Source organism: Eutrema salsugineum, unplaced genomic scaffold (genome assembly GCF_000478725.1).
Source record: "Eutrema salsugineum unplaced genomic scaffold, Eutsalg1_0 scaffold_3, whole genome shotgun sequence".
In the NCBI taxonomy this organism is placed as follows: domain Eukaryota; kingdom Viridiplantae; phylum Streptophyta; class Magnoliopsida; order Brassicales; family Brassicaceae; genus Eutrema; species Eutrema salsugineum.
In genome coordinates, this window is record NW_006256756.1 from 13115950 (window position 1) to 13139049 (window position 23100).

Sequence of the window (23100 nt, forward strand, 5' to 3'; positions counted from 1 at the left end):
TTGAAAGCACCCTAATCTACTTATCTAAAGTCGCTTAAACGACTACTCACTGATCATAACGAGCTCACTAAGTCCTTTGCAAGACGTGTAGCTGGTCATGATTAGGAGTTTAATGCTGATAATAAAAGAAGAGTAAAGAAAGAACAAGATTCAGACGTAAAAACGAGATATCGGATTAGATTAATCTGGTTTTCACAAAAGAGGTAAGTTCTTAAAGCTAAAAACAGGTAAGAGATAAGATAACTAGGTTTTTAGTCTCAAAATGTATTTATAGCAAAGGGAAAGTGTCGCGGGTCAGCCCGGAACAAACCGGGCACTGAACCGCCCTCTTGGGTTGATGGGTGAGTGCCACGGTGTGTCGGAAAGTGAAGCCGAGGTCTTCATTCCGAGGTGTGCACGTGAGTCAGGATCCGGATGAGGATCTCGTGAACAACACGTCAAGAACATGCATGAACCCTAGTCTTTGATCCATCCTCACGTGTGTGTTCTTGAGCTACTCTGTTCTTGATTCTGGGTTCGTGACAAGGGACCTCGGGATAAAATGTCGAGGGGTCATGATGTCGAGTTGCTTGGGAGAACACAGTCCGGCATGCACGCTGAGGTCATTACACCGAGGTGTACTCTCAACACTTAGTCGTTTCCAGCTTCAGTTTTTACGTATGCATGCCTCGATCTAATCATGACAAGGCTTTGGGACGAGGTCTGGTCCAAAATACTTCCAAGATATGAGCCTCGACTTGAGTGATGCCAAGGTAAAGATACCGAGGCTTGTGAAGACACTTAGCGCGTATCGCAACTCATTTTAGGCTTGTATCGACCATGTCACCTTCCGGAAGCGATAACTTTCAGCACACGACTCCAATTGCTCTGGGACCAGTTCCACAGTAAAGATGACCCAATAAGCTCGAACATTGGTGAAGAAACTATCGGAGCTTGGGGAGCGGAAGGCTTCCTGGATTTCACATCTTTGCGCCGCATTGAAATTACCGGAAAATAGACTTTTAGACCGATGTGAACTCCAGAGACCCAATCTTCCAAACCTTTGCTCCGAATTGAGCGATTCCAAATGCTCTGAGAAGATCTTCCATGGATCTCGAACTTTGATGAAGACCGGGTAAGCTGGTTCGGACAGGAAAGGCTCCGTCCGCCATGATCTTTGAAGTTCGCCGTTCAGTTCTCGGGTACGCGCAAGGCTGGTGAACGCTCCGGAAGCCATATCTTTCTCTCCACTGGTCCGAATTGGATTATTCCAACTGTTCTGGAATCTTTGCTTGATTATCTCCAACTTTGGTGAAGACCCCGCCAACTGATTCGGACCGGAAGGTTCCCCGGATTGCTTATTTCTGAATTGCGCGGGCAAGGACAACTTTTGGTCGTAAAAACCTTCCCGCGGTAAGGAAAATGGCCGAGGGCTGTGTACCGCGGTAAGCGTTTTGGTCGTAAAAATCCTTGCCTCGTTCAAAAACTTGTCCCGTGGTATTTTTGCACTCGATACTCGATTCTGGCCGATCGGTAAGGTTTTTGGCCGGTAATGAGCATCCGGTAAACATTTTGGTCAAGGTTTCCGACCAGCCGGTACGAGATTTGGCCGAGAAATTCCTCCAAGCGGTTTTCATCATTTTTGACCCTTTTCTTCACCGTTTTCTTTCCTGTTCCTCTTCTTAGGCTCCAATTGGTCTCCAAGGCTCCTGATAAGGACTTCAAAACATGCAAAACTCTTTGGGACCTAATGCAAGCCCTAAGTCCTATTTTGACGCCTAAAGACTCAATTTACATGAGAAAACACATGATGAGGACTCTATAATGCAATCTAAATGATGTAAAATATAGACATATCAACTAACACTTTGTCAATCTTGGTTTTCAGCTCCTTTATATCCTTTCTCATCCTTTGCTCCTCAGTAGAAACCCTCTCCTCTATAACACCTGTCATATTCTTCACCATAGGTGTCATTTCTCATTGCTAAATTCTCCACCAGCTCCATAGCAGCATTGATATATTTGGAAAGGAAGTTACCATATGAGGCAGTATCAAGCTGGTTTCTGAACTTTGGTAAGGCACCTCTATAAAAAGTGCTGAGCAGTGATGACTCTGAAAACCCATCGTGAAGGCATTGGTTAGCGTAGCTTCTGAACCTCTCCCAAGCTTCACCAAAAGTTTCATTGTAAAGTTTTAGTCCTGGAGGTTGAGAAGAACTTGGACAAGAAAGCTTGTTTGCATTTGTCCCAAGTCTGTATGGAACCCTAGGGAAGATTCTTCTCCCACTATCTTGCCTTATGTCCAAGACTGAAAGGAAATAGTCTGAACTTGAATCCATTTTCAGAGACCCCATTGATTTTGGTAAGGTTGCACACACTATCAAATTGGTCTAGACGGTCCAAGAGGTCCTCAGTCCATGGAATTTGGAGTTCTGCACCATGTTTAACAAGGGAACCTTGACTTCAAAGTTGTTTTCAACTAGAGGAGCTTGAATCCCTTGGCGGTTTGGTGAGCATTTGCTCTATCATTTGCTCCCACAAAGACTTGATTTCTTGCGCCTTGATAAGCTTGAGGTATGGGAGGGTTGGGGTTGGGTTGATCTTAAGCAGCACCTTGATCCTGATGCTGCCTATGCTGATTCTTGTTCCCCTGATTCATATGAGCCTGATGCTCATTCCTAGCAGCCTGGTTCTGGTTAACCTGAACGTTATGCTTACTTCTTGCACCATATTCCGATTAACTTGAGCCTGATGCTCATACCTTGCCATATTCTGAGTAACCTGAGCCTGATGCTCACCCCTTCCATGCTGATTATCATTACCAATCCTTTCAAGATGCTCTGCCCTCTCTCTTTCTCTTCTACCTCTTCTTTCAAGCAGGTGAATGTTATCTATGAAAGGTTCTGGTGAATCCTAACTTCTGCTTCTTGTTCAGGATCTGGTGTTCATAAACCTGTAACTCAAAGACTGGACTCAAAGTGTGATCAATAAACAATAGAAAGTTGGCTTGATCTCAAAAATAATTTCAAAACTAATTCTGAATGCTCCACACTATGGAAACAACATCAAATTGAAACAAGAGTTTTGTGACTATTGGAGGTTCAATTCCTCATGCAGTTGTAGTATAAGAGGTATCAATTCATTGTGTGAGATTCAGAATACTAGTCTATATGAAATGCAACTTAATCCAAACCTAATGATGTGAATTGGTTTTTGGTGACAAAATGAAACCAAAACAAGACCACTAAGCAAATGAACAAAGCAAACTAAACAAGCAAATGATGATGATGGTTTAAAGATGATAAAAGGCTTAGAGTTCTCGATATGATAAAGGGTTAGGGTGCATTGGTGCTTAAATAAGATACTAATGACATAATGATGAATGATCCAATTAACTTAGGATTCAAAACAAGTTCAATTTTTTTCTCAAGACAATGAACACAAAACAAATCATTACTCATACCCAATTATCACTAGAGACATAATGATAAGAAACATTACAAATCAATCCTAACATGTCAGTTATGCATTAAACAAACATTCTCATGCCATTCGTGCGTAAACCTCTATAGCTAGTTCATGCATTTCATCAAACACCTTTTGGGTGGAAAAATACCTAAGATCTGGGTTAGAGTGATTATCAAAAACCCAGCATTAAGATTAGCTATTTAGAGAATGGAAAACATAAATCTTGTCCTAAGCACCTTAATCTAACACTTTTGCACCCTGACTTACATATTTAGAACTCTAATAAAAATAACTACTAACTAACTTAATCAACACACTTAATCCTTTGCAAGATGTGTTTTTAATCATGATAAGAAGTTTGGAATGATGAGAAGGGATGATAAGATGGTAATAAATGTTTTAAATCTGATTAAAGCCTCAAGATATCTCTTAGCAAATAATTGTGTTTCACAAAAGAGGCACATGACTTAAAATGGAATAAAAGATGTCTAGGGTTTTTAGCCAAAAACATATAGATAGTGGATTGCAGCGAACCGGGTCAGCCCAGAACAAACCAGGTCCTGACCCAGCCTTGTTGGGTTTGAGGTCTGCACCGGTCACCATACTCACCGTTGCACTGACTGTTGATGAATCTTGATTTGGTGAGTTTTTGCTTGCATCGGTCATGTCTTCACTGTTGCAACAAAACTGTTGCAAGAAAACTTGGTGTTGCACCGGTTTCATCCTGGCCGTTGCAGTGGCTATTGCACTCACCGAATGAACCTCCATTTTGCAGTGCCAGTCTCCACTCTCCCGTTGCCATGGCCGTTGCAAGATGTTCTAGTCATTCGGGAGTTGCACAGGGTCACATTGCTTCCCGTTGGAAGCATTGTTGCATAGCTTGACACTTTGTCATTTTCGCAATGGTGGAGTTCTCATGGCATCAGATAACTCTAGAAAGTTGCACTGACCATTGAAAGGTCTCCATGAGGTGTCTTCACAGCTGCACCGGCCACGATCTTGACCGTTGCACGCACTGGTGCAAAGAACTGCACTTGCATCAAATGGTAAACTGATCCGGTCTTGACATGTGCTTGTTTGAACTTGTGTAACTCTCAAGCGGATGATCCGGTACTCACTATTCCAACTCCAGGATATAGATGAATCAACAAGCTAAAATTTTTTTGAAGAGTACAAATGCATCTGGGGAGAGCAAGGCTTCCGGTACAGAGGTTCTTTGAAACGCATCACGAGATTCTAGATTCTGGCTATGAGACATGTTACTTTCCCGCTTGCAATATGTCTCAGCTAAATACTCCAAATAAGTTGATTGAAAGCGTTCTGGACACGTGATTTAATGCTCTAGAATCTTGATAAAGACACCGGAAACTGAATCGGAAGGGAAGGGCTTCATCCTGAGCAACCTTTGAGATGCATCGGATCGGTCCAGAATGGCTGCGAGATAAGTACATCTTCTACTGGCCATGTCTTTCAGCTCACTGCTACACATCTGTTAATTCCAAGTGTTCTGGAAAGGTTACTCAATGCTGTCGAATCTTGTTGAAGACGTCGGAAGCTGATTCGGGGTGTAAGACTTCCCGTACAGGCAATCTTTAAAGTGTATCGGCGCAGATGATGGTTTCCCGAGAGACATGTACTGCGGTTCAGATTTTTTGGCCGATAGAATCATTCTCTGGTACTTTTTTTTGGCCGATAAAAAGCTTCATGCGGCAAGCTTTTTGGCCGATGTTTCTCTTTTTGTCCGATAAACTTCTTTTTGACCCGATTCACATTTCCTTCATCATTTTTACCATTTTCTTCACTGGTTTCACCTTCTTAGCTCAAAAACAGCTCCAAAGTACCTAGATAACACTCCAAAAATGCAAGACTCACTTGGACCTAATGAAAATCCTAAAAACTCTAAAACAAAGATAAAACTCTAAGAAAACTACTTATATGGATGCATGAGACTATATTCTTGGACCAAAAATGCATGCTAAGTATGAAAAGATATGAATATATCACCCTAGCCAATTTCTACTAGCTCCTTGATGATAGAACTAGACAAAATGAGCACTTACCCTTGTTGTTCTAAACCTAACACTTTTTGCTAAATTTGATCCAAGGTGGCTTCTCAAACACTCACAAACAATTTGGCTTGAAAGAAAAATTGGGTTCAAGTTGGGTTCAAGGTGTGGTATCTGTTAAAAACATGGGAATCAACAATTTAAGCTAAGTGGTAAAAGGGAGTTTTAGCCCAAATATGTATATGCTATCCACAAGTTCATTTGAGTATGCACCACATGAAAATTGCAATTCAAATTAAGGTTCAACTTGCTAGGGCTGGGTTCAATTCACAATCTGTTTCAACTAAGATTCATATAATGATGCACATTTCATTTCTTAAATGCATTAGAGAACTACAATTTGGGCAATGAATCAAACTCTTAAAGTGATGCTTTTTCTTGGAAAAATCTATCATTACTCCCCATCCAAATGCTAATGCAACTTATATGAAATGCAATCTAGACTCAATCTTAAAATGTAAATTTAACTACATGACTCCTTTTGTGGAAATTTTTCAAACTTTTGATTTTTTTTTTGTTTTTCTAAGCACTTAGAAGAAATTCATGAATGCATGTGACTAAAAGTGTAAAATCAAAAATAAGTACATAGAAAACATGATTAGATAACATTGAACCCCTCCCCCACAATTAAATTACACAGTCCTTTGTATAATAAAAGCATGAGAAAGAGGAAAAACAAACACAAAAATGCAAAAGACAAAATAAAAATGCTAAAATGCTATGAACAATGGTTGGAGTGCTACCTTTAAAGGGCTTGGAGATGGGGATGGAGACCCCAAGGAGTATGATGGATTGCTTGACTGGTCTGAGCGAGATCGCATAGCATCTCTTCTTGCTCTCACCTCATCATCTGGTGAACCCTAATTGCTGAACACCACCATTTGGCCTCCATGTTGAGAGCTCTTGCCAATTTGTCTTCTTATAGAAGCGTCAGCTCTTTGTTGATCTGAGAAGACTCACCCTTCTCTCTCTCACCTCTGAGCTCTTTAATGGTGCCCTTCATGATCTTGACACTCCTCTTCAAGCCCTTGACCGTTTTCACCAGCTTTCTTACGGTCTTATCTTTACACTTGCACCACCTCTGGAGCTGTGTTGTTGCCATTGCTGGCATCAGCTCAGGTGCATCTTTTGTCATTGTACCTACAGCAGCAATTCTTAAACAAGGAATGAGTCTTCTTGATCAAAAACACAACACCATCGATTTATTTTGGAATCACTCTTATAAAATCCATGTGAATTTAGCAATAAATCAAGCATGAATTTTTGAACAAGAGTAATTCACACATAATTTCCAGTACAAAGACAAGAGTTGCATTAACCGAGAATTGGTTTTTGAAAATTAAATCACATCTCAAGAACATCAATATTCAAGAAATGCAAATTCAAACTCAAATATCAGATAATTTCTTAATGGTTTTCTCCTAACCGATTTTGCAACCTAAATCCTAAGGTTTTATACTTATCTTAACAATGCACAAAACAATTCCAAGAAAAATTCTCTTCAAGACTGCTCAAGAACACATCAATGATGGTTTCTAGAAAAGAGATGCAACAGATTCAAATGTTACATTGGGATTTAGTCAAAGGATGCAAGAACTCGATTATACCTCAGCAGGTCTCAAGAAAAATTGTCTTCTATTCAAGAAATCAATATGAACCAGAGTAAAAATGGAGTTTCTTGCAAAAAGAAAGAAAAGAAGGAAAGAAATGACCTTTTTTGTGCAGGTTAGATGGTTTAAATGAGGGTGGAGGACAGCTGGAGTCAGCTGGAGCTTTGACCAAGGCCAATGCACCCTTTGGACCAGCGGTTAATAGCATGTCTCCAAGCTACTCCAGACAAGATTCAGCCGGTGTGAGGTCCGGAGCATTTTGCATCCTTTGAAGGGTTTTCACACCGGTTAATTTATGTCCGGAGTCTCGTCCGGAGCCAACACCAGTTGAAATACATCCTCACACCGGTCAAAAATCATCTGGAGGCCAGATTGGTGCCGCCTTCTTTTAGTTTTGCACTTTTTGCACCGGAAAAAACTCTGCCAGAGGCCAGACCGGAGATCTTATGCAATTTGAAGTCCATTTTTTCTTGAGGGAGCTTAATTCTTTCTAACCATAACTCCTGGGTTACCTAGACACCTGCTTACACTCATCAACACAGATAAAAAAAACTCCTAAAAACATGAAAAAGAAAGCAATGAAACCAATTAAAGAGAATGTTTTAAGTCAATATATTTGACTTTTCTTACTCTTTCAAGAGGAGAGAGGATCACCAAGAGAGACTAAAGAAGCTACCTCTTTGGTTTTACTTGCAAGATATGGCTTAAGCCTATGACCATTGACCACAAAGCCATCTTCATTCTTTGCTTCAAGCATCACAGCTCCATAAGCTCTTACTTCCTTGATCTTGAATCGTCCAGACCATCTAGACTTGAGCTTCCCATGGAATAACTTGAGTCTATAGTTGAAAAGCAGCACCTGATCACCAACCTTGAAGTCCCTCTTCAAGATCTTCTTGTTATGGAAGCTCTTGGTTCTTTCCTTGTAGATCTTTGAACTCTCATAAGCATCCATACTAATCTCATCTAGCTCTTGAAGCTTAAAAAGTCTCTTCTCTTGGGCTGTACTGATATAAAGTTTAACAACTTAACATCCCAGAGAGCTTTGTACTAAAGCTCCACAGGTAAATGGCAAGATTTCCCATAGAGAAGATTGAATGGTGATGTTCCTATGGGAATCTTGAAAGCTTTTCTTATAAGCGCAAAGGCATCATCAAGTTTCTTATCCCAATCATTTCTGGTGCTGTTCACTATCCTCTCTAATATTGCCTTTATCTGCTTGTTAGATACCTCCACTTGACCACTTGTCTGATGGTGATAAGGACTTGCAACTTTATGCTTGACACCATACTTCTTTAGGAGACCCTCAAAGGTTTTGTTGATGAAATGACTTCCACCATCACTAATAATGCATCTTGGGACTCTAAACCTTGGGAAGATGATAGTCTTGAAGAGCTTCACAACAACCTTAGAGTCATTGGTGGGACTTGCAACAGCTTCAACCTTTTTGGAGAAATAATCTACAGCTACTAATAAGTATTGGTTTCCATAACAGGAAGGGAAAGGACCCACGAAGTCTATTCCCCCCACACATCAAACACTTCCACCTATAGAATTGGGTTTTGGGGTATCTCATTCCTCTTTGATATATTCCTTGATCTCTCACACTCATCACACTTGGAGACATAGGCTTGAGCATCTCTGAACATTGTAGGCCACCCAAATCCTGCTTGGAGAACCTTACCCAAAGTCTTGAATGCTGCATTGTTTCATCCATAATCTAACCCATGACACTCAAACAAGATGCCTTGAACCTCTTCTTCAATGATGCATCTTCTGTAAAGATAATCCTTTTTCAGAACATATAATTAAGGCTCATCCTAGAAAAACTTATTGATGTCCTTGTGAAACTTCTTCATTTGGTAGTTGCTTAAATATGGAGGCTCCACTCCACAAGACAGATGATTCAGTATATCAGCATACCAGGGAAGATCCTTCTCTTGAAGGCTCTTGTGCTCCTCCAGCTCATTCAAAGCCTTCACCATCAGTAAGAGTTCTTCTGGCAAGTAGTCATCAATGGGAATCTGGTCTTCTATCTTCAGCCTTGAAAGATGATCAGAAACTCTATTCTCAATTCCTTTCTTGTCTTTGATTTCCATGTCAAACTCTTAAATTAAAACAACCCGTCTGAGTAGCCTAGGCTTGATATCCTTCTTTGACATCAAGTATTACAATGCTGCATGATCAGTATATACAATAATCTTGGAGCTCACCAGATATGATCTAAATTTTTCAAATGCAAACACAATAGCTAGCATATCTTTCTCTGTGGTGGCATACTTTTCCTAAGCTCCATCTAGAGTTCTACTAGCATAAAGGATCACATGCAATTTCGTATCTTTTTTTCTACCCCAAGACAGCTCCCACTGCATAGTCACTAGCATCTGTGATGTAGGCACGAAATCACACTGATGCTTAGCGATCTATTGATAATCAAAAGCTGACAAGCTTATGCGAAAGTGGGCGATAATAGAGATGGAAGATGATTTGATTGACTCTCTCAATCCTTGGGTTGATTGACTCTTTCAATCAGTGAACGAAATAGGCTGTTTGAATCAAACACACAATCTAAGTCGAACCCTTAAAAGATGATAACTAAGACTTTTTTAGGTCTTTAAAGAGGTTATCAATCCTCTATCATTGTAGTGATGAAGAGGTATCAATCCATACTTGTGGTTACACACTAGTTTAAGATGCTGTGTATTTTAAGTCAAGTGCAATCAAGAAGATGGTTTTGGTGTCTAAACTACTTAAAGAACAAGCGAATGAACAAAGATAAGAGATTTAAACTAAAGCAAATGCAAATAAATAAACAAGTAAGCTAGACAGATAAGCGGATGTGAATGAAATGATGAGGCAGAGGCTTTAGACAGGATAATGAACTAGGGTGCTTTCCATACTAAATCAGCAAGTTAATGAACCAAATGATCAAACAAATTCATTAAACATGAACTCAAAGACAAGATAATCCTCTCATCAGGGCATTAAACTTCTATGCTAATCCTTTTTCATACCAAAATTCCTTTTGAGAAGCATGAATCGCAAGCATTAAGAATCAGTCCAATTACCATGATGAAAGACTCTTAAACCTCAACTAAACCTGGTTCAGGTATTTCAGCGAACACTTCTCAGGCGTGAAAGTACCTCAGATTTAGACCACATGTGATGTTCATGGATCCAGCATAGAGATCGGTTTAGTAGAGAATGAATGATACAGATCTAGAACCTAAACTCGCTAATCTAGCATTTCCGCACCCTAATCAGCCTATCTAAAACCTCATAATGGAACTACTCACTAATCATGAAGAGCACACTTAATCCTTTGCAAGATGTAATGCTAGACATTATTAGAAGCTTTGTGAATGATCAAAAGAAGCAAAGAGAACAAGTTCTTTCACGTAAAAACGATATATCTGATTAAAGCACCAAGTTTTCACAAAAGAGGCAAGTTCTCTAAGATAAGATAAGATAAGAGATAAGATAAGTAGGGTTTTAGTCCCTAAAACTATATATAGTAAAGCTAAGTGATGCGGGTCAGCCCAGAACAAACCGGGTACTGAACTGGTCTTGTGGGGTCGTTGCGTGAGCACCTCGGTGTGTGAGAGAGTGAAGCCGAGGTGTAGACGTCGAGGGGTGCACGTGAGCAGAGATTGAAATGAAGATCTCATGCAGAACACAAATAGAACATGCACGAACCCTAGTCTTTGATTCATCTTCACGTGCACTCGTTAGATCAGCTTTGTTCTTGAATCTGGGTTCGTGACAAAGGACCTCAGCATAGACAAGCTGAGGGGCTTGGTAGTCGAGGGGTCAAGGGTTATGAGGTCCGACATGCAATGCCGAGGTCTTGAGGCAGAGGTCTAGCTTAACACTTTGTCATTTTCAGCTTTGTTTCTTCAGCATGTGTTCCTCGGTCTTGATACACCGAGGGATTAGCTTTAAGGAATAGGCCTCGGCTTAGGCAATGTCGAGGGAACGACATCAAGGCCTGTTTAAACACTTAGCACAAATCACAACTCTTGAAGCTTGTATCGACCCGCTTGTCTCCCGATAGCAACAACTTTCAGAACGTAACTCCAAATGACTTTAAACCAGATCCATAAGAAAGATCACTCATTCAGCTCAAACTTTGGTGAAAAAACCATCGGCGCTTGGGAAGTGGAAGGCTCCCCAGATTACTCATCTTTGCATCACATCGGAACGGTAGGAAAACAGCTCTTGGACCCGTGTTCTCTCCGGAGACAATATGTTTCAGACCACAACTTAGATTTTATGCAAAGAGAACTCAAAGACCTTGAATGTTTATGAAGGCCTTGTAAACTGAATCGGCCTGGAAAGGCATCGTCCCACGTAATCTCTGAAACTCATCGGTTGGGCTTTAGAATGCATGCAAGACAGGTGTGTCTCCCGGTGGTGATATCTCTCTGCTTACTGCTCCGAATTCAGTAACTCCAACTGTTCTGAAATCTTGACTCGATCATCTCCAACTTTGATGAAGACCCCGTTAACTGATTCAGACCAGAAGCTTCTCCGGATTGGCAATATTTGATGCGCGCAGGTGCAAACATGTTTTAGCCGAGAAATGCTTCCTGCGGTAAGGAAAATATCCGAGAATCGTATACCGCGGTAAGCTTTTTAGCCTATAAAAATCTCCTGTCTCGGCATAAAACTTCACCCGACAGCATTGATGGGCTTGCGGGCCTAGAGTTGTTTTTTATCAAGCTCGTTGGTCCTCCAAAAGTTTTAAATTTATAAAACCCTAGTGTCTGCAAGTGCACAGATGTACGTTGTAGGACTTAGGGTGTCGATCCACAGGGAGGATGTCTAATTTGCAAGAAACAACAAACTGGGAAGTAAGCAAAGTAATAAACCAATAAAATGTTTTGGGGTTTTTGGTTAAGATCCTAAACTAAACCTAATCTAATATTCACAAGAAGTGCAATGCAGGATGAATTGTTAAAAGAACATCTAAAGCATATCGACTCAAACTAAAGACTCTTAAACTCATAGGTGGCGGTTTAGACTGATCCGGGTTACTCTAATCGATGTATGATGGCATTTTCAATTAGCTTCCGGGCAATTTTCCTTCATCTGTTTCTGGGAATCTGCATTGAACTAGAATAGACATATGTATGATTAACCAACTGTGATCACCTTAATCAACTAATCTCGAAGATCTAGCAATTAACTCTCGCTCTCATGCTTAATTTAAGATCATGCATTAGATATTGAATTCGTCTGCTCACATCTTCTCCGTAGGTGGCTCTCGACTCCTATAGCAACTATGTTCTTCTGAAGCTAGGTACGGATGATCTGATACAGCACTCTCGTGGCTCTGATCGATCCTAGGCTCAGAGAATAGGTCATGAATATACTCTCATGTTTTATGAACAACTTTGAAGAGATGAGATCCAGAATATGGCTAAGAACAATTGATGTGTCGTGTCGTGAGGATGTCAAGTTTTACCCTCAATGAAATCAATAGCCGCAAGTGCACAGCTGATCGATTGTAGTACTTAGGGATCGAATCCACAGGGAAAGAGGATCTTTCTTGCAAAATCCTTCGAAAGAAATATAGAGTAAGGAAGTTTAGAACCAGGGGATTTTTGTGAGGGTTTTGGTGGTGTCTTTAAAACGTAAAAACTAATCTTAATGAGAAAATACGGGAATTAAAATGACCTAATAACTAAACTTAGTGAAATCGACTAAAAACGAGAAAAACGGCTAAACCTAATTGCTTAAATAAAAATCGATTGAAAAAGTAAAGATACTAGACAAAAGCTTGAATGAAAATAGAAACGAGGCACTGGGTTTCAGGGAAGTTTTCTCTCGGGTATGAACGATTCAAAACATTGCTAGAGAGTAAATTTGATAAGATCTTAGCTTAAACTTTTTGAACTAGAGTCACGGACGTATGAAGACGCCACTGTCGTGATCATAGACAACTATCTCTCTCAAGCTTGACCAGTAGGTTTCCACTCTGGCCCTGGAAGAGAAGAGATGCATTATGTTTAATACTCGTCAGCATTCACAAATCGCCCATAGGTAGGTTTCCACTCCTATGTTTGTTTTTCTCTCCCAAACTAGATCTGACACCGGATGAACATTTTCTTGTCACCAAGCATCTGAATCAGATTGTAGTTCATGACGCTACTCTCATGCAGTAAAAATAAATTCAGAAGAAATGCTGGAAGAGAAGAGATGCATTATGTTTAAGAGTCGTCAGCATTCACAAATTGCCCATAGGTAGGTTTCCACTCCTATATTTGTTTTGCTCTCCCAAACTAGATCTGACAGCGGATGAACACTTTCGTCTCACCAATCATCTGAATCAGATTGTAGTTCATGACTCTCATGCAGTAAAAATAAATTAAGAAGAAAAAGTTCTAAGATTCGGCTTCAATAGCTCATGAAATCCTCAACGAATATATGTATCCCCATCGAAAATCCCTTAGACCCAACAATAAAACTAATCAGACACGATGAACGAAATCAAAAACATAGTATTAAAAAGTAGAACAGAAATCGAAATTGAAAAACAAAGAACAAGGGTTCAAGAGACAAAACTCTCTCTCCCTAAACCTCAAAACAAAAGCTTAAAGTAAAATTTCTTGTAAAGTATTTCGTCTTTCTTAAAGACTACCTAAATGATAAGTATTTATAGTCTCCAATGCTCTCTGGTGTCTACGGTTCCAAAATTGAGGCTGAGAAAAGGATTTGGAGTAGGCCTTGGAGTTTGGAGTAGGCTGGCTGCGGTCGGGATGTGCGTGACCGCAGGGAATGGATGGTTGGCCGCGATCGGGAAGCCTCTGACCGTGGTGAAATGGCTGTTGGCCGTGGTTGGAAATGCTTGCAAGCTGGTTTACGTGACATCTTGCTCTTCGTGTATCTATTGATTAAACCGTTGGATTGCCAAGCTGTAAAGTGTGCTGGAAAGCTGATACTTCCATGTTTGAGATCTCCAAATTTGAGCTGGATCAGACGGTGAGAAGGCCTTCAATCGGGGGTGAACTTCTGACGGTTTGACTCTGAGCTGAAAATCTCGTCTTCTATCCATTTTGTTAAGCTTTTCCCTAAGTTTCCTGAAAAGAGTCTTGGAACTACAAATACTCCAAAAACATAATAAAAGTACTTGAAAGCAATAAAAAACATAGAAAAAAGTATTTCAAAACGATCCATAAAAGTGGTCAAAAAACAGTGTTATTAACAATAGAAATCCTAATCGATATATATGCTTGTCAATATCTTCAAACAACTTGACTCTCTGGGTCTAATCTACATGATGCAATAAATGATAAAAGACATAGAAGAATGCAAAAGAATAAAACAGAAAAGTTAATAAGATAAAAAGAAGAAAGAACAATGGATCTGGGGAAGGATCCCCATCTCCATCGCCTAACCCTAGAAAAACAGAGTTTGGTAGCTCAAAATCACATTACAGGAGCACACACCCGTTTAGGGCTGCTAAACAATGTATTTATAGGTCCTAAGGTCTTCCAGGTCTCATTTAGGGTTTCTCTGAAGAGAAATGGCGAAGTCGGCTTTGATGTTGGGCCTTGTGGCTCGTCCTAAGGTCCACCGGGGGTGAGAGTCTTCCAGGGCAGGTAAAATATGTGTTTACTGCGGGTGAGAGTCTTCTAGGACTGGTGAACTGGGTCAATTTGTTCTCCATGTATCTTTTGATTGCACCGTTGGATCTTTGTGATGTAAAGTTGGTTGTCTCCTCTTGATTGTCTCCAAAGTTGAGCTGGATCATACGGTTAGAATGTCTTCATTTGAGGCTGAACTTCTGACTATCTGACTCAGAGCTAAAAATGTGGATTTCTTCCATTTTGCCATCATTTTCCCTAAGTTTTCTGAAAAGAGCCTTGAAACTACAAATACATGGAAATCATTATAAAAGTTCCTAAAACTAAGTATAACCTTTGAAAAAGCATTTGAAATCAATGGTGAAAAGTGGTCAAAATCAGGTGTTATCAACTCCCCCAGACTTAAAACTTTGTTTGTCCTCAAACAAAACAAGATCAAATCTGGAAAAATATCATTCAACAATTAAGAGGGAACTCAAAAATATCAGCAACCATACTTCTAGACCTTAATTTTGGACAATGCATCAATCAGATCAAGTCTAGAAAATTCTCACCAAAATACAAACATAACTAGTCCGTTAATCCGTCATGCGAAAATCGACACACTTAGAACTAACTTCAGTCAACTAGCTTTTAACATTCATTAAAGGTTTCAGTGGTTCTTATCAAAAGGATATTAAACAAGGCATTCAAGGTTAGGTATCAAAAAGGCTTTTTAATGGTAAGGCTGATGTGTTTAGGGTTACCTTTTTCTAGTTAGACAGAACATTATGCAAAACAGCAAGAGAGGATGGAACTGTAAATGCCCCTACAGTTTCAGTCAAATTCTTCTTGCTTCAAGATTTTTTGATCTCCTTTCTTCAAGTTCTCCTTATAGTTTCCCCAGACTTAGATTTTTGTCCAGGTTGGGAATCCATAACTCCTTAAGTGAATACCTATTGCCTTGGCTCAAGTGATTTCGTCTTCTAAGTCTCTGTTAGGCTCTTAGTAGTCATTTCCTTTCTTTCTTTTTCTCTTTTTTGTTTTTTTTTTTGTTTTTTTTTGTTTAGAGTCCTAGGGAGCATGAAATTTACCTTTTAGAATGAGCTTTTCTGAGAATTCATACGATTTCTGGCACACTCCCTTCTGGTCTCTTTCATTCTTTCTCTTGAGTAACTGAAGACTATGTTGTTCCTCCCTCTCCAGCGTTTTTGCACATATCTGTCGATATAAACTAAAGAGAGAATGCATGAGGTTTAAACATAAAGGTTTTGGGTTAAGAGTGCGGTACCAGCTAAAGATGAACTGGCCATCTAGGAAAACAAAGAGTGGTAACAATAATGTAAAGATGTCCTAGATGTATATCATGATGCCCTTTTTTAAACAAAAACCACTGATAAGAAAATTAGATGTCAAGATTAAGTCCAAGTAAAATGAGCTAGTATATCCTGTCAGAAAAGATCTTCATGAATAGAAGTCCTCTGGTGGGATTTCGTAGTGTAAGTACTCTAGCTACCGCTTAGTCTAGTACTAAACCTTGAAAGAGCTTTCATGAATGATTGGTGTAGAAGCAAACAGGTTGGTTATCATCATCAATTTTGTCATTATTCCCTCAAAATGTAATTCACCTTTGAAAACACTTTTTTAAAACTCAAAAGACTTTTGAAAAGTTTTAAGAAAACAGAAAAAATTGAAAAGTTTTAAAGAAACATGCAGAATGCAATGGCTCATGCAAGAAAACGTGGTTTGAAAGGGAAGAAATCCTCCCCCATACTTAAATCAAACTATCCCTAGTGTGAAATAAAGCAGGCAATGATGAGAAATAGAGTATGTAAAAATTAAAAAGATTGAGGAAATAGAAGACTTACCTGGTGTTGGTGATGGATTGTGAGGTGATTGTGGTGGTGATGCTTGATCAAACTTGAATTCTAGGGATCCAAAGAAGAATTGGTCAAGGTGGTGGTGGAAGTGGCCAAGGGTGGAATGGAAGTGGCGAAAAGTGGAATGGAGGTGGCCAAGGTGGAATAGAGGTGGCCAAGGTGGCCGGCTGTGCAGGCCGCGGGTCGGAGCATTGTGGCCGCGGTGGGACGCGTGCCGGCCACGAGCCAGATCTTCTTGGCCGCGGTAAAATGCATGATGGCCACGGTTGGACCTCCTTTGGCAGCGGTCAGCTCCTTTTCTTCATTTTTTTTTGTGGCATACTAATGCCTGTCTAAAATGAAAGAAACAAAACATTAATAGAAAAAAAAATTTAAACAAAAAAAAATAAGTACCTAAAATGGGTTGCCTCCCATCAAGCGCTTTGGTTTATAGTCCTTAGCTAGACTTTGCAAAGAAAAAGACTTAGTTCAAATAGGATCTTGTCCTAAGACAAGTCCTTTTCGAGATCCTTATGTTCTGTCTTGCAGGTTCTCCATCACTCCAGAGTTCTTCTGGTTCAAATGTCTTAGCTTTATGTTCTCCCCTTTTGCTCTTAAATGGTGTAGCTTCATAGAAGATGTCCTTGTCGATATTGGCAAAAGAAACTCTCCTGTTGGGCCAATCTATGATGGCTCCAGCAGTTGCTAAGAAAGGCCATCCAAGAATAATTGGATAAGAGTCATCTTTGGTCTTCACTATGTATTGATCGACAGATGCAATGCAATCTCCAATCCTTAGAGGAATGTCTCGGGCTATCCCTCTTGGTGTTGCACTTGAATCATCTGCTAAGCTAATCTTTGTCCTGGTACTTGAGATGGGCTTAATGCCAAGTCGCAAAGCAGTTGCACTGGACATCATGTTAATGCAAGCTCCAGAATCACAAAGAATATTGAGGAATCGTTCACCTCTAATGTCACAAGAGATAAGAAATTGACATTTGTCTTGAACTTTGTGCATAGTTCGAACTGGTCTTTCCTGTGGATGATCTGGTGCCTCAAATGCAGAATAAAAATCATAATAGAACTTTGCTGCATCCAACTCGAGGATTGAATATATGTATGGCATGTCAATCCTCTTAGGTGATTCATCATCCAGATCTATGACATCCGGTTCTTCTTCTGTGATCTTCATGCATGGGATGTAAGATTCATGCTCTTCTAGGTCTGCAGAGTCTCGGTGATCTGTATTATGGGAAGGAGGGGGGTTTTCTTTGGATGGGGAAGTCGCACCCGCGGCCAAGTCTCCTCCTGCCACAGGTGAAGCTCTCGCGGCTGCGGTGAGGATGGGAAATTCCGGAGGTTGCTCAGCTGCTTCTCCTTCTTGCTCTGCCAGGATGTCTTCAGAATTGGTTGATCCTCCTTCTTTGTGCTGACCATGAACAAGAGAATCCTTCTTATGATACTCAAAGATCTTCCTCACAACAAGGTTTGTGTCTCCTTGGCACCTAGAGAAATTCAATCTCTTGAAGTACACCATCTGTCCTTCCTCTGTACCATAAAGCGATTTCATTAGCCTCCTTAATCTCTAGTTTGGCAGCCTTGGCATCGATGGATCCTTGAAGGATACCATACTTCTGTCTTGGCTGTTCTTCCTCGAAAGCATATATCTTCCTTTTTAAAGTAGCAATATCTTGAGAGTGCAGATCTTCCAGCGATTTCACATGGTGAGTGAGGTCATCGATCTTCTTGTACAGGGTAGCTTCCGTAACAACTTGGAAATCAAGCTATTGATTCAGCATAGCTCCTAACACTACAAGAAATGTGAGTATTAATAGCATCGGAAGATAGCATTTTTGACAGTTCTGCTATTGTATACGGAGACGGGTTTTTTTTATAGTGTTTATTTTTATAAAACGCTATACTTTGTATCGCGGGAAAATAAAAACTATTGGCCGCGTAAATTTGGTAAGGGCGGGCACCTTACAATTGCTGATAAAAAAAAACGCTATGTTACGTCTAAAATAAATCAACATTATATAAGTCTTCTTTTTTCCGTCAACCCCAAATAACGTATATCCAAATTATTTCTTCATTGTTTCTCAGAAAATCCTTAACTCTCTCTCTCTGTCTTCCTTTCTCTCTCTGTATTCCTTTGGCGAGTCGAATCCATCAAATCGAATCCATCGAATCGAATCCATCCGATCCAATCGAAGCTTCATTGTCGATCGAATGAAAAAGGTTTGTTCTCACTCGATTCACTCTTATGATTTGGGGGTTCATCGATTTTTATCTTGTTTGGTTGCATGTTGGGTTCTGTCGAAAAGTTAGTTTGATTTCGAGTTGTATATATATTAAGGAGAAGATTTTGATTTTTTGGGTTTTGAATCTTTTATCTTGTTGGAGTTTTTGATTATTTAGTTTGGATTGAGTTTGAGTTTCATTTTCTGTATTCATCCATTTCAGATATGGTAAAGACAAGAGGAGGATCACAAGTTGCTTCCCGTCGTAGTCGACGTAATCAAGGCTTGGAGGCCACACCTGCAACAACACTGAAGGTGAAGAGAGGAAAAAAGGTTGCTAAGAAAAGCAATGGTGGTAGAAAAAAGAAAGTGCCATGTGAAGAGGTAGAAGATCCTACGCCTATTAGCTTGTCAGCTTCCAATGGGGAAGATGATTATAATGAGGAATCCGAAGATGAAGTTTCTAAGAAAGAAGTTCATGACAAAGCAGTTTCAGAGGAACAAGAGTCTAATCATCAAGCTCCTGAGTTAGAAGTTTCTGAGAAGGAAGCAGAAGATGGTTTGAATCCTGGACAGGAACATAATGAAAATGAAGAAGAAGTTGTCGATATGGAACAAGATGGAGTTACCAATGGTAACACTCAAGAAAAAGATGTGGACCAACAAAGAGAAGATGTAGTGAAGGAAAAAAAGAGAAGAGGACCAACAAAGATGCGGAAGGTGGCTGAAAATCCTCAAGAAAAGGTTGAAGTTACATTCACTGAGTGTGGTGATCATGTTGGACCTGGTTCAGTAACACTATCATCTTTTCTTGGTCCTCTTGTGAGGGAACACGTTCCGGTTACTCTTAGTGATTGGAGACAACTTGATCCAGTGACAAGAGACACAATGTGGGAGGAAATTCAGGTATATTTGCATATTACGTTTTGTTAATAACTATATATGAAATTGTAAACATGTTTGACCTCTGCAAATTATGTTGCAAGGGAGGTTTAACGTGCATGAAGAGTGGCAGAAAGCTGTTATTATAAAGCAGTTGGGAAGTTTGTGGAGGGCTGGGAAGTCAAGGCTAGTGACAGAAGTACGAGCTGCGAAGACTGCTGCTGAGAGAATAGCTTTAAAACCCAGCAACATCCCATCCATTCAAGTATGGAACTCTTGGGTTAGGAGCAAGTGTAGCACAAATTTCAACGTTAGTTAGCCATCTTTAAATAAGACACTCTCTTGTTTACATGTAATATTGTCTTATAGATTTAAACTGATTCAGATTTATATTGTAGGTAATAAGTGACAAGTACAGAGAGCTGAGAAGAAATCAGATTCCTCACACCACCAGTCGCAAAGGAATGCTTCGATTAGCTCATGATATGGTAAAATAGTTACTCAAACATCTATATTATTAATTACTTTGAATTAAAATGGTACTAACATATGTCTGTATTTTATATAGAAAAAAAAGAGTAATGACCCAAGGAAGGTAACGAGGAGTAAGATATGGATTGCGGGACACACTCATGGTGATGGTAGACCTGTGAAGCCTCAATTTGCTGAGACTATTGTAAGAATTCTTGAACTTGAGATATTGTGTACAATTAATGGATTATGATCATTGAGTTAACATCTGGACATATATCTGTATCAGGAACAAATACGGTCACTTGATAGTCAAATGGACTCCACATCAGCTTCTGAAAATATCAGGGAAGATGCTGTGAGCAAGGTTTTGGGAAAAGACAAACCTGGCCGAGTAAGGGGGTTTGGCAGAGGGATTACAGCTACTAAGTTAGCGTTTCTGCATTCTAGAGACGCAAAGATTGCTGATATGGAAAGTGAGATTAGACAGTTAAAAGGAATGGTCAACGAGTTAGCTGCGAAGAAGGTAATTATGTATTTTCATATGTCAGTTGGTTAACTAGTATTATGACATTTACTAATTCACTTTCCTTCTTTCAGAAAAGTAATGGTGATCCTGAAACATCTGCGAGTAGTGGGTTTTTGAAAGAAGGAGTGAGAGTAGAAATACTGGACTGGTTTGAGTCAACAGATGTTGTTGTTGGTGTTGGAGAATTCTACACTGCTGAACCGATGTACAAAATTGGTCGTGTACCAATTGGTCCCAATGCAGTGGCCATTGTTGTCAAGTCTGCAGTAAACCCAGAAGCTTCTCTTTGGAGGCCTACAGTAGATATGTCATCTCTTCAGCAAGCTGTGGGATGCAAAATAGCTTGGCCAATAGACAAAGTCATTTTAGACAGGGCTCCAAACTCTTCTGTCGATGTATCCAGGGTAAGTCGTTTGTAATTTTGGTTTGTAAATCTTGGTTTGTAGTTCCTTTCCATATCTCTAATCATTAGCTTTTTACATTTTAGCAAACCGATGAAGATGATATTCGAAGATGCAAAATATTTGATTGGACTAATGAAGAGGAGGAGGTTATTGGTGAAGGAATCATGTGCTCAACTAATTCAAAAGAGATGGTTAACAATATACCTCTAGGTCCGAATGCTGTTAGTATTGAAGTTGTGAAGGTGTATAAAAATGATGCATATTTGTGGAGGCCAACCGCTGATAAGTTCTTGATTGGTGATGCAATTAACGAGAAAATTGCATGGCCAGTTCTGAAGGTTGAAATCATGTCTGCAGATGCAACACCTACAAAACAGCTGAGCTAAAAGGATCTGAGCCAAAAGCAGTGGTATGCGATTTATTTGAAGTTTCTTTATTTGTTTGTCTGTTGTATTGATGTTGGTACTTGATTCTATTGTATTGATGTTGATACTTGATTCTATTTTCTGGTTTGAATTGTAGGGTCCAGGCAGCAATAGTTCTACCAAAAGTGCAAAGAGTAAGTGTTTTCTGTTAGACTGCAACAACGCTGGACGAAAGGTAGCTGAAGGAAGAGTATCTTCAACGGATCCGAACGATGTGTGCCACTTTGTACCCCTAGGTCCAAATGCAAGCAAGGTTTGGGTTGAAGTGGCTAAGATTGGTACTGCAAAGGTCTGGAAACCAACTTCAGAGATTGAATACATTTCTGATGCGATAGGTTCAACTGTGGCATGGCCAAATGACAAAATATTGTTCATTTGAAACTTAAGATTGTGTAATAGTCTTATATGCTGGTCCGGTTTGATTGCTCCGGTTATGGTTTACGTTTAATTAAAACTTGATGTATTTTGTATTTTGTGTAATAGTCTGATACTTATGTTATATTATGTGATATTAGCACTAATATGTGGTATTTGAAATTTTCAATTTTGAAATTAAAAGATATAAGAAGTAATATGATAATAAATTACTGAAATTATTTCAAAATTTCTATACCCTAATCCCTAAATTGATTTTATTCAAAATTTCTATACCCTAATCCCTAAATTGATTTTATTCAAGATTTCTATACCCTAATCCCTAAATTATTTACAATTAATTACCTGAAATTATTTAAAAATACATATACCCTAATCCCTAAATGATTTTAAAATAAACCAATACTCTAAGTCTAAAATTAATTAATTTTCGAATTATATGAAATTATACCATAAAAGCTAAACCATATTCTATACCCTAAAGTGGTAGACTCTTAAACCCTAAACCATGCTAACTTTATACCTAAAATTAATTATTGATTATTGGATTATATGAATTGATACTCTAAGTGTTTGATTAAACATAAAACATACTAAAAACTTCTTTGTACATATTACAACTAAGTGTTTGACTTAATACTATACCCTAAAGTGTTTAAGTAGACTATATACCCTAAAGTAGGATACAAACAAGTGTTTGTATTATTTAATTTGAAATATGAATACAAAATATAAGAAATAATTTTCGAATATTTTTAAACTGATTTTTATAAATTTTCAAAAAAAAATTGGATTATATACGTATTTTTAATACCATAAACCTATTTTAAAACTAAAAAAATGGAATAAACAGATTGACCAATGAATAAATTATACGCAGATCGCAGACGTGGCCTTTACTTCACCGTTGGATATGTCTCTCCACCTTTGCATCTCTAATCTGAGCCGTCCTTTACTGATGAATGCGTTTAACCGGGAAAAGGTGAATTTCCGAAAAAATTTAGATTGAGATGAAAAATTTAGCTCTACCACAATCTTTGGCGCCGACAAAAAAAAGAACACAATCTCTACCACAATCTTTCGCAACACAATCTCTCGATATCTCGATCTCTCCTTATCCCTAATACAATCTCTAACACAATTCTTCTTAACATGATAACACATTCTTCGTAACACCATCTCTTATCAGACGAACTGAAATATCTCGATCTCAGTCGTTTTCAT

The 23100-nt window shown here is 39.2% G+C and overlaps 1 pseudogene; it reads left to right on the forward strand.

The window, feature by feature from the left end:
- The first annotated feature begins 2097 nt into the window (after positions 1-2097).
- On the forward strand, positions 2098-2188 carry LOC112085900 (annotated as a pseudogene).
- The last annotated feature ends 20912 nt before the right edge of the window (positions 2189-23100 follow it).